Genomic DNA, 13325 nt, shown 5'->3' with positions numbered 1-13325 from the left:
ACAAGACTCTTCTGAGCTCCTGGGTGAATGTGACATGGAGGAGAACTGAACACATCCATAATCAATATTTAATGTGGACAAAAATAATCTTTTAATGTTTTAACTCACTATTTTTAGTATCATTTATTATCACATACTAACTTGGCTTAAGCTAACTGATACAAACATGCACTCTTTTTCAATATTCTAGAAATGAAACCAGGATGCTAAGAGATTTTCTTCAGTGATATTTTATATAGGGTTGGACTGGAAGCCAAGGTAACAGGAAAAGATCATACAGGTGATGCAGTTGACGATCAGGTTCACATCTTATACAGAGAACAAAAGGTTTGCCCCTGGGTGAATTGGTTGAGCCAATTCAGGACAAGAGCTGATATTTTTGGAGTTCATTCTATTATCAAGTGTCCAGAATCTGAGTGATTTTCATCCCTAGGGTATGAATAGCCCTCAGATGAAGAGCCCTCTGTGTGAGAAGATATGCTTTCTGTGGTCAACTGATTCTTTTCATTTATTCTAATAATGTCTCTGGTGTCTGCATGGAGGAGCTTTTCCTTTTTCTAATTCCAAGCATATTTTTTCCCCATTCCAATGTTATCTTTGTGTTTTGCAGTCAGGTCAGTGGAGTAATAATAAATATGAATACACACTAAGGGATTAAAGAGTTGAAGATAAAGTAGGCACTAAGTTAATCACTTGCTCAGCCTGAGGAGGAGATGTAAATGATATATATACTTTTTACTTTTACTTTTATACTTAGATTCTTGTACTGATTGAAATAAGAAAGATTTGAAAATCATCATTTTCTTGTGGTAGGATCCTTGGTGCTCAGGGGGACTAAGGAAATGTCCAAATGAAGAAAGTAATGATGGCATGTCAGAGACTCACAGTTGTATCTCTTGAATATTTGAGTCAGTGGAATTTCCAGATCATCCATGATACATCTCTGTAAAAATGAATTTCTGAGCTAAAATACTCCAAAGAAAGGGTCCCATTATTCTATGTGATTGAAAGAGCACTGATCCAGGGATAAGATGTCTTGGCACTGATATTAACAGTATATAAGAACTGGGGGAATAACTTCATCGATATGACCTTTGCTCTACTATCTATAAAATGAATCCTTTGTCTAGCTGATGTCACTGGTTCTAGTTTGTGGATGAATTTTAACAAAATTATTGACACATCTTTAAGGATACATATATCATATGTGTAGGGATTTTTTAAAGAAAAATATGTGTAAGACAATGCAGAAATTATAAAAGTTTATTGACATATTGGAGCAATGTTTCTGTATACTTCTAAAATTAAGATAGCATTAACCTGAACTGTATTGTTTTAAGTTAGGGTGCTAGTTGCTATTGTCAGGAAAACCACTAAGAAAACATCTCAGGAACTATAGTAAAAAAAATGCAAGAAAATAAAAATGGAACTCTAGAAAATATCTACTTAACACAAAATATCTAGTTAACATAAAATGGAACTCTAGAAAATATCTAGTTAACGGAAAAGTTAACACAAAATTAACGCAATAATATAGGAACAGGGAAAAGAGGCATAAGATATAGAAAAGCAATAGTGAAATGGCAGATGTAAATGCTGCCTTCTATGTCATTACATTAAATGTAAAAGATCAAACATTCCATCAAAATGTAGAGATTGGCAGAATGGCACCAAAAACATGATCTAAATAAATGCTGCCTATATAGTCATATTTTATGTTAAAAAAAAAAAACAAAACAAAACCCTGGGTGCCTGGGTGGCTCAGTTGTTAAGTGTCTGCCTTCAGCTCAGGTCATGGTCCCAGGGTCCTGGGGTCGAGTCCCACATTAGGCTTCCTGCTCTGTGGATAGCCTGCTTTTCCCTCTCCTTCTCCCCCTGCTGTGTTCCCTCTCTCACTGTGTCTCTCTCTGTCAAATAAATAAATAAAATCTTAAAAAAAAAAAAAACCTAACAGGTGGAAAGTAAAAGGATAGAAATGGTATACCATTCAAACAGCACCATAGAGAAAGCTGGAGTCACTATACTAATATTAGACCAAAACAAAACAAAACAAAACAAAAACAAAAACAAAAAAACAAACCAAAAAACCTTTAAGACAGAAGTTTTTTATTAGAAAAAAGAGGGATACTTATTATGATAAAATGGTGAGTCAAAAAAGAAAGATCTAAGAATTCTAAACATATATGCATCTAAAAACAGACATAAACCTGACAGAATTGGAGGGAGAAAAATCCAGTTCAACAATAGTAGTTAGATATTTCAATTCCCCTTTTCAACAATAGATAGAAAAACTAGGCAGAAGATCAACAGAGGAATGAAAGACATGAACAACACTATAACCAACAAGACCTGACAGACAGAACACTCCACACAGCAACAGCAGAATATGCATTCTTTTCTATGAAAAAAGAGATTAGTGGTTCATTTTTTCAAATACACATGAAACTTCATGCAGGGATGGCCCATATGCCAGGCCATAAAGGAAAAGAAGACTTAAGAAACTTTAAACAGTTTTAAATAAAGTAATAAAGAAGTTTCTCTGATCACAATGAGATTAAATTAGAAATCAGTAACAGACAAGTTTGAGATTTACACACAGATGACCAAATGAGGAATACATTGCATATCTTATTATCATGATCAGTAGCTCCTAATTCATGTCTAGAACTGTGCTCTGAGGCCAAACAAAATTGATTGGAGGGATATACCCACTAACATTTGAACACATCTTCAATTATATATATTTTTCAGTTTTTTTTTTAAGATTTTATTTATTTATTTGAGAGAGAATGAGATAGGGAGCATGAGAGGGGGGAGGGTCAGAGGGAGAAGCAGACTCCCTGCTGAGCAGGGAGCCCGATGTGGGACTCGATCCCGGGACTCCAGGATCATGACCTGAGCCGAAGGCAGTCGCCCAACCAACTGAGCCACCCAGGCACCCCTATTTTTCAGTTTTTGATTGGCTTGACTAATCAGCTCAGGTCATAAGGTGTGCATTTAAGATGAGGAGAAGAATTTCCAAGTTTTGGTTTTCACTGAGTTTTAAATGGCTTCTGGTTACTGTTCTACTGTAATGTTGATCATTTGCTGAAAGAACTGGATACCAAAAGCTCTCTTAATAGTCAGAAGCAGAAGGATACAGAACTTGTTCAAGACAGCTGGTTAGAATTAGCATAGTTATCAACTAAGGAAAAGAGAGAGAAATAAAGCAATAAAGGGTTTAATCATGATTGAAACAATATTAATGTAGCCATGACTAATAAATCATTTTGGACTAGAGTCATGGGTATAATAAAACTAAACACTTTTGGGGGTGAAGAAAAGGGTGTTTAGAATTTCTTTTTTTTTCCCAAGGAAGGTAACTGGCATCAATGACTATCATATTGTGCAACAGAATTGCTTTATTTCCTTGTGTGGTAACTGAGGACTGTATTAACACTTTATACCACTTTTCACTCCACTTGTTTAATTACCATTAATAAGAGAGCACACAGAGTTTGAGGGGAAGATTTGTTCCTGAGCCTGTACTTCTGAGCTTACCCTCTTGATCCTTTTAATATTACCCTGTACACTTTAAGGAATTCAAATTAAAAGTAAAGGGAACAGAATGTCTTCTGTGACCTTTTAAATAATGAAGTGTCCCTAAGTTCTGTGCCTCAGTCTTTTAAGTCTAATAAACATCCCACATCCTCTCTTAGCATTCATTCAACTGCTAAGTCTCCCCAGAATATCACTGGAAAAGATTTTCACTGGTTTCTCCAAAATAAGGAATCAATTCCTTCTTGAAATATTTCTTGGCACACTGAAGCCATGTTACTAAGTAATGTTGTCTTTCAAATTTGTGAAGTAAACATCTCTCCCTCCCCTTCTATATCTTGAGACTATTACTATATAAAAAGAAATTTTTATTTTAATATAGAAACAGAATATAGCCAGGAAAGAAAAAAAAAAAAAACAGATATTGAGGCAGCTTTGTTCAGATATTTCCTTAGTTTTATTTATAGCACATGGTCTCTGACCCAGCCAACCTAGATTTACCATGTGCCCCTTTGCAGCTTTTTCTTTCATTCCCACTCCCTAAATAATTATGACAGTTGTACTATTAGAGTGTCAATCATGTGGCAGACTTTTTTTTCACATATTATTTTTAATTATCTCTAGAGTCCTGCCATTGTATACTGTGCTCTCCATTCAATGGATACAAGAACAGCAGTTCAGAATGATAGCCACTTGGTTGAAGTAATATAACGGAGAGTCAAACTTGTGATTCAAACACAGGCTAAACCGAAGTTCTGGGCTCTTCCATCACTCCTTCTTTTTTTTTTTTTTTTTAAGATTTTATTTATTTATTTGACAGAGAGAGAGATAGCGAGAGCAGGAACACAAGCAGGGGGAGTGGGAGGGGGAGATGCAGGCTTCCCGCTGAGCAGGGAGCCCGATGTGGGGCTCGATCCCAGGACCCTGGGATCATGACCTGAGCTGAAGGCAGACGCTCAACGACTGAGCCACCCAGGCGCCCCTTCCATCACTCCTTCTTGAGCAGTGTGCTCACTTCCTGCTTCTCTCATTGTCAGTTACCAATCTGATCATTGTGCCATAGAAATTTCCTTTCTCTTTTGATTTTTTTCTTATTTCTCTATTTTTCGATTACCAATTTGTTCCTTGAACTCCTTCCTCTGCAGTTTTTTTATTGTTATTTTTTAAAATATATTTTAAGTATGCTTTCTCAACTAGATTGAAAACATCTTAAGGCAGCTGTCTTAGGTTGGGTTTCTTAGAAAATATTTTAAGATGAAATTTTGTATACCCATGTTTTGTTAGTGAGTGCTTTTAGAAGACACATCTGCAAGGAATTAAGGAAGGCCTTAATGGCAGAGGGAGAAACTAAATTGAAGCCTCAGTTGATGTTGCAAGAAGCTCTGGCTGGACATTCAATGTCATATATGATTATGGCAAGGAATACAGCTGTGATAAGCAGCTGATAGTCACAGAAGATGGAGGATGTGTGTGGAACACCACAGTATCCCCTATAGCAAGGATGCATTTATTGATTAAACAATTAATGTGAAGGGCTATTATATACCAGGAACTTCTGATGTTTTTGATGTCAGCCATTGTCTCATGAAGCCTGTGTAAGGGAAGAGACAAGGTACATAGGTACAGTAGATTTATCAATTCTATAAGAGCAGTATGTTCAAAGGGCAGAGGTAATCCCAGTCTGTGTAAAGTAGGCAATACCACTGAGGTTTTATGCCTGAATTGAGTCTTGGTAGATGGATAATAATTTGCTGAGCAAAAATCCCTAGAATGTTATCTAGAATAAGGTGGCATACAACACGAGTTTATTGTTTCTTAATGCTTTTATTTCCAGTCCTTGTTCATTACCATGCACACTAGTTTCTCAAGAAATAATTTTCATGTCATGTATATTTGCACATAACAGATGCTCAATAAATAGTTGTGGAATACATTTGGGAAATTTATTTTTTGGGGGGGGCAATTTTTAAGTTTTTATTTTAATTCTGGTTAGTTAACATACAGTGTTATATAAGTTTCAGGTGTACAATATAGTGATTCAACAATTCCATACATTACCCAGTGGTCATCATGACATGTGCACTCCTTAATCCCCATCACCTATTTAACCCAACCCATCATCCACCTCCCCTTTGGCAACCATGTTTGTTCTCTATAATTAAGTCTGCTTCTTGGTTTGTCTCTCTCTCTCTTTCTCTCATTTTTTCCCCTTTTGATCATTTGTTTTATTTCTTAAATTCCACATATGAGTGAAATCATATGGTATTTGTCTTTCTCTGACTGACTTATTTTACTTGACATTATACTCTCTAGCTCCTCCGTGTCATTGCAAATGGCGAGATTTCATTCTTTTTTATGACTGAATAATATTCCATTATACATATATACCACATCTTCTTTATCCATTCATCAACTGATGGACACTTTGGCTGCTTTCATATCTTGGCTATTGTAAATAATGCTGCCATAAACATAAGGGTGCATGTATCCCTTTGAATTAGTGTTCTTGTGTTCTTTGAGTAAATACCCAGTAGTGCAATCCAGCATCATAGGGTGGTTCTATTTTTAACTTTTTAAGGAAATTCAATACTGTTTTCCAGAGTGGCCCAGAGTGACTACATCATTTTACATCTCCATGAACAGTGTATGAGAGTTTCTTTTTCTCCACATCCTCACCAACACCGTTGTTTCTTGTATTGTTGATTTTAATCATTCTGACAGGTGTGAGATGATATCTTTTTCTGGTTTTGATTTGCATTTCCCTGATGGTAAGTGATGATAAACATCTCTTCCTGTGTCTGTTGTCCACCTGTATGTCTTCTTTGGAGAAATGTCCGTTCACGTCTTGTGCCAATTTTTTATTGGATTTTTTTTTCTGTGTTCAGTTTTATAAGTTTTTTATATATTTTGGATACTAACCCTTTATTGGATGTCATTTGCAAATATCTTCTTTCCTTCCATAGTAGCTTTTTAGTTTTGTTGATTGTTTCCTTCATTGTGCAGAAGCTTTTTATTCTGAGGTCATCCCAATAGTTTATTTTTGCTTTTGTTTCCCTTCCCTCAGGAGACATATCTAGAAAAACTTGCTATGGTTGATGTCAAAGAAGTTACTGCCTGTGTTCTTTTCCAGGATTTTTATGGTTTCAGGTCTGACATTTAGGTCTTTAATCCATTTTGAGTTTTTTTTGATGTGTGTACAGTGTAAGAAAGTGGTCCAGTTTCTTTCTTTTGCATGTTGCTGTCTAGTTTTTCCAACACCATATGTTGAAGAGACAATCTTTTCCCACTGGATATTTTTTCCTGCTTTGTTGAAGATCAACTGACCATATAGTTGTGGGTGTATTTCTGGGTTTTCTATTCTGTTCCATTGGTCTATGTGTCTATTTTTGTGCCAGTCCCATACTGTTTTGATTACTATAGTTTTGAAATACAACTTGAAGTCTGGAATTGTGATGCCTTCAGCTTTTCTTTTTCAAGATTGCTTTGGTTATTCAGAGCCTTTTGTGGTTCCATACAAATTTTAGAATTGTTTGTTCTAGTTCTGTGAAAAGTGCTGTTGGTATTTTGATAGGGATTGCATTAATAGGTAGATTGCTTTGAGTAGTATAAACATTTTAACAATATTTACTCTTCCAATCTGTGAGCATGGAATGTCTTTCCATTTGTTTGTGTCCTTTTCAATTTCTTTCATCGATGTTTTATAGTTTTTGGAGCACAGGTCTTTCACATCTTTGGTTAGATTTATTCCTAAGCATCTTAATATTTTTGTGCACTTGTAAATAGGATTGTTTTCTTAATTTCCCTCTCTGCTGCTTCATTATTGGTGTATAGATTTGCAACAGATTTTTGTACATTGATTTTGTATCTTGTGACTTTTTACTGGATGCATTGATCAGTTCTAGCAGCTTTTTGGTAGAGTCTTTGGGTTTTCTATATATAGTATTGTGTCATTTGCAAATAGTAATTTTTTTTAAAGATTTTATTTATTTATGAGAGAGAGAGGGAGAGAGCATGGGGGGAGGGTCAGAGGGAGATGGAGAAGCAAACTCCCTGCTGAGGGTGGAGCCAAAGTAGGGCAGATCCCAGGACCCCAAGGTCACGACCTGAGCTGAAGTCAGACTCTTAACACACTGAGCCACCCAGGCACCCCTGACATAAACCCACACTTTTATGGTCAATTAATCTATGACATAGGAGGCAAGAATATACAATGAGGAAAAGACAGTCTCTTCAAGAAATGGTGCTGGCAAAACTGGACAGCAACATGCAAAAGAATGAAACTGAACCACTTTCTTACACCATACACAAAAATAATTTCAAAATGGATTGAAGACCTATGTGAGACCTGAAATGATAAAAGTCCTGGAAGAAAACATAAGCAGTAATTTCTTTGACATTGGCCATAGAAACAGTTTTCTTAGATACATCCTCAGGCAAGGGAAACAAAATAAAAATTAAACTATTTGGGACCAAACCAAAATAAAAAGCTTTTGCACAGTGAAAGAAACCATCAACAAAATGGCAAGGTAATCTGCTGAATGTGGGAGAATATTCACAAATGATATATCTGATAAATATATAAAGAACTTAACAACTCAACACCAAAAAAAAAAACCCCTAAAAAATAAAACAAACAAAAACCCCAATAATCAATAATCTGCTTAAAAATGGGCAGAGGGCCTGAATAGATGTTTTTTCCAAAGAAGATATATAAATGGCCAAGAGATACATGAAAAGATGTTCATCATCACTTACCATCAGGGAAATGCAAATCAAAACCTCAATGAGATATCACCTTGCACCTATCAGAATGGCTAAAATCCAAAAGTCAAGAAATATCTGTCTTTTTATTTTTAATTTAGCAGCTCTTAGGTGAACTGTTCTTGTTGAACTGAATGAAACTAAAACATATTTAGTGCCATTCATGTCTCTCCAACTCAGTAAAATAATCAGTACCAGGCTTTGAAAAAAATGAAGCATTCTGTTAATATTTTTTTGTATGTTTTTCTTTGTCTTGTGACAACATGTTTGCAGAGTGTATGTGCCCAATACTTGGGACATAAGAAAAGAATAAGCATCTTCAACTCTGGAGAATGTACCCTTTTAAATGCAATAGATTTAATTAAGTAAATCAGAAGGTAATGCATGGTAACATTTATGGATTTTTCATGCAATGGAATCGAGTAGATGGGAAAGCAAAAATTGTATATTGGTTCAGAAAGTGAAAACAGTCTTCACCTGCTCAAGAGTAACCTCCATGCTGGGTAATATTAGTATGTATGGATAAAGGAAATGGACAGGTAAAATTTGGAGGACCTAAATGCCTAGACAGAGGAGTTTTGTCCTTCGGACAGTTATGTCCCTCAGGGAAACAATTAATAATTTCTGGGTGGGGTGAGGTGATAGTAACTATTCAAGTGATGCCGTGGAAAGTTTTAGTTTGCAACAACATGCACACTGTACTCACTTGGGACAAAAAGAAGGCAGGGAGACCATTTAATAAGATAAAGCCAGAAAATAGTTGATGAGAACTTGTACAAAAAAAGAAAGATATACCCAGGGAGTATATTTAAAAACAGGATGTGTTTATAGAGGAATTAGAAAAAAAAAATGAGTCAAAAGTTACACTGCTAACTCTAAAGAGATATTACCACTCAGTGATTTCATTCAATTACTTAAAAAATACACTGGTCCTTTGTGTTCTCTTCTTATAGATAATCTAGAGCCTCTACTTGGCAATTTGTTTTCTACTTACTGAATTTCAGTGGGAACAGAAAAGAATTGAGTCATAATTGAATTGTGAAATTGTCAAAGGTTCAACTGTTCTTTCATAATGATTAATTCATTCATGTAACTTTTATATGATATTTCTTATACACTTAGTATTCTAGATAAATAACATATAAAGAAGCAATTATAAACAATTATAATTTAGTGAGATAGTATAATTTATAGAGAAGCATGGATTTGTGTAGCAATAGTTGGACATAGGTAGGTCTAACCAAGGAGTTAATAGGGAGAAGTCAGGGATGCCTTCCTTGAGGAAATGATACCTGGACATAAAATGGAAAACTGAGTGGTGTCTAACCATTTAAAAAGATGGGGAAATAGGAAGCCTAGCTGGCTCAGTCAGTAGAGCATGTGACTCTTGCTCTCAGGGTCATAAGTTCAAGCCCCACACTGGGTGTGGAGCCTACTTAAAAAAAAAAAAAAGATGGGGAGAGATTAAGATGTTCAAAGACACAGAGTTAAATCCTTACAGGAATTTTAGGCTGGTTTGAGTATTTTCTTGCAACATGTTAGGAAAAATGTGATGAGATATCTGGGCAGCACCCATAATATGAAGAGAGTTTTGCTCCAGGCTGAGGGGTTTGAGCTTTATTTTGAGGTCTTAGAATTCCAACCAAGATAATTATATGATCAATTAAACTTTGAAAGATCAACATTGTTCCAGTGAAAAGCAAAGCATGAGCAACTGTAGAATTTTGGTAAGAATTGTGAGATTCTTAAATAGGGAGTTGGCAATATAGAATAGAAAATAGCAGCATATCCAAGGTGTTCTGAAAGAAGCATGCACAGGACTAGATAAATGATTAGATATGAGGTGAAGGGAGAGAGCAAGATAGCATGGTGGACTTTAGCTAGATGCTTACCAAGCCAGTCCTTCCTCCTTTGCACAGAGGTAATTGATGTTTCTTAATTATCTTGCAAGAGGGGTAGAACCACATGTAAAGTTCTTGCCAATGGAATGTACACAAGTGATTTGTGGGCAAAGGAGCTAAAGAGGGAATCCTTTCTCTATGTTCTCTTTCATCTCCCAGGTAGATGACTGGATGATGTCAGGGTAATGTTGGAGCCACATTTAGAAGATGACAGATCCGGGGTGCCTGGGTGGCTCAGTCAGTTAAGTGTCTGCCTTTGGCTCAGGTCATGATCTCAGGGTCCTAGGATCGAGCCCTGCATCTGGCTCCCTGCTCAGCAGAGAGTCTGCTTCTCCCGCTCCCTCTGCCCCTCACCCCCATTTGAGCTCTCTTTCTCTCACTCTACTCTCTCTCTCTCTCAAATAAATAAATAAATAATAAAATCTTTGAAAAAAGAAGATGACGGATCCAATAGGTGAAAGCAGCTTGCATCTCCAAATGTCTGCATGGGGCAGAGACCCCAATGATCTATATTGACTCTAATGAGAATGAGAAATGGCAGAGGTGTGTGTGTGTGTGCTAAGACTTTGAAGTTTTTTTAAAAATTTTATTATGTTATGTTAATCACCATACATTACATCATTAGTTTTTGATGTAGTATTCCATGATTCATTGTTTGCATATAACACCCAGTGCTCCATTCAGTACATGCCTTCTTTAATACCCATCACCGGGCTAACCCATCCTTCCACCCCCTCCCCTCTAGAACCCTCAGTTTGTTTCTCAGAGTCTATAGTCTCTCATGGTTCGTCTCCTCCTCTGATCCCCCCCCCCTTCATTTTTCCCTTCCCACTATCTTCTTCTTCTTCTTCTTCTTTTTTTAACATATAATGTATTATTTGTTTCAAAGATACAGGTCTGTGATTCAACAGTCTTACACAATTCACAGCACTCACCATAGCACATACCCTCCCCAATGTCTATCACCCAACTACCCCATCCTCCCACCCCCTAAGACTTTGAAGTTTTATGCTGTTATTTTAGTTTATTTTTTTTTTTACATAGCAGCTAAAGTTATCCTGATTAATACATCTGCCATTTAAATTTATGACTTGAGAATATGGGTGGATAAATAATATCTTTCACCAAACTCTGAAACATGCATGGTAGGATGAGTTTTTTGGGTGGAAGATAATTTTAGACATAATCAACTGTTTTTGATATGGCTATGATTTATCAAAAACTGTATGCCAGTTGGGGATTTGGATATGGCTCTGGAGCTCAGAGGAAAAGATAAAGCTGGAAACATGGTGATAGGAATTATTGGCATAAATTAAAATTGAATCTATGAGAGGGAATGATAATACCCCCAAATTTGTGTGCTATGAGAAGAGAAATTGTCCAGAACTAATGCCTTAGGGACATGAACGCTGAAAAAATAAAGAGAACAAGAACGTGCAAAAGATACTGAAGGAAAGGAACACAATGGTTGGGAGGAAATCCAGGAAAAAGGGTTGTCTCATAAAGTAAAGGAGAATAAAGCTGCGCACAGGAAATAATAGCCAACAAAATCAGTACTTGCAAAGGGTCAAGGTGTATTTAGTCCATTAGGTATTACTGCTAGGGGGTCTGGAGTGTCATGACCATATGCCTTGTTTGCTCAGGAGAGTCTAACTTGAAGAGTAATTATTTTTATTTTTTTAATTATTATTTTTAAAGATTTTATTTATTTATTTGACAGAAAGAGACAGCGAGAGAGAGAATACTAGCAGGAGAAGTGGGAGAGGGAGAAGCAGACTTCCCGCCGAGCAGGAAGCCCGATGTGGGGCTCAATCCCGGGACCCTGGAATCACGACCTGAGCCGAAGGCAGACTCTTAAGGACTGAGCCACCCAGGTGCCCAGAATCTTATTTATTAATAGTGTCACTTCACCAGTTTAAATGATAGACTATGTGGTCATATTAGTCATAAGAATCTCTGGTAACAATAGTTCAGTTGTTATGAAATGAGTTTGCTGTAGATTGAGAAATTCATAGGTGAGATAGTGAGGAGGGAGAGTCTCTTCAGAAGCTTACTGGTGAAAAGAAAGAAGGGGTTGGTTGAAGTAGTTTGTCAAGGAATCAGTGGAGAGATTTTTGTTGTTTGTTGGTTTTGTTTCCAAGTTAAGAGAAACTTGAGCATCTTTTATGCAAAGGGACACAAAAAAACTGTAGATAGGGAAAAATGTTAGATTTCTTGCTAATAAAGGAGATTTCCTAGATTAGGTTCTAAATGAGGCAAAATGGATTAAATGTCAGTTCTTCATCTGCTTCATTAACCATTGGTTCTTCCTGTTGCCACTCAGAGTCACAGGTATTGTGGGTTTTAGGCCTGCATCATGATTGATCCCTCCTCAAAGATAAAGACCATATTTTAGCAAAGACAATGATTTTTGTGATCTTGCAGGTGATTCATGTCTTCTTCAGCTTCAACTTGTGTTCAGATGCTTTGTCATTATTTTTGCATGCTAATTCCTCTCATCAAATCATGAGATATAAAGCTGACACATTTTTAAAAAAGATTTATTTATTTATTTGAGAGAGAGAGAGCAGGGGGAGGGGCATTGGGAGGGAGAGAGAGAACCCCAAGAGGACTCCCAACTAAACACAAAACCTGACGCAGGGCTCTATCTCACGACCGTGAGATCATGACCTGAACCAAATCAAGAGTTGGACGCTTAATCTACTGTATCACTCAGGTGCCCTTAAGTTACACATTTTATTTAAGACCTGAGGTATAAACAGGAGCTTATTTATTAACCAATATCTCTTTTTTTCTTCTCCCTTGGGGATCGTAATCACTACTCAGTCTTTGCCTACATATTAATGCCCTTAGAAATCTCTAAACCACAATTCATTGCATAGAAGTAAAAAATCATTTATCCACATTATGCTACTGAATTATCAGTGTTAACTGTACTATATATGAGGAAGAAGTCTGAATTAAAACCGGTGAGATAAAGTCAGACTCACTAGTTTAGATTCTTACCTACTTAAGAGAATGAGGAAATGTAACTTTCAATATCATTAATCATGCATCTCTAATAGGATATTTTGTTTAGCAGAGAACTTTATTGCAGCAAGAACCATTTTTTTTTAAATAAAAGAA

This window comes from Mirounga angustirostris, unplaced genomic scaffold, assembly GCF_029215605.1.
Source record: "Mirounga angustirostris isolate CCGP_5_RB_7025 unplaced genomic scaffold, mMirAng1.0.hap1 SCAF_1, whole genome shotgun sequence".
NCBI classification, from domain to species: Eukaryota; Metazoa; Chordata; class Mammalia; order Carnivora; family Phocidae; genus Mirounga; species Mirounga angustirostris.
The sequence above is the reverse complement of the archived record's forward strand: the minus strand, read 5'-3'. Positions refer to the sequence as shown.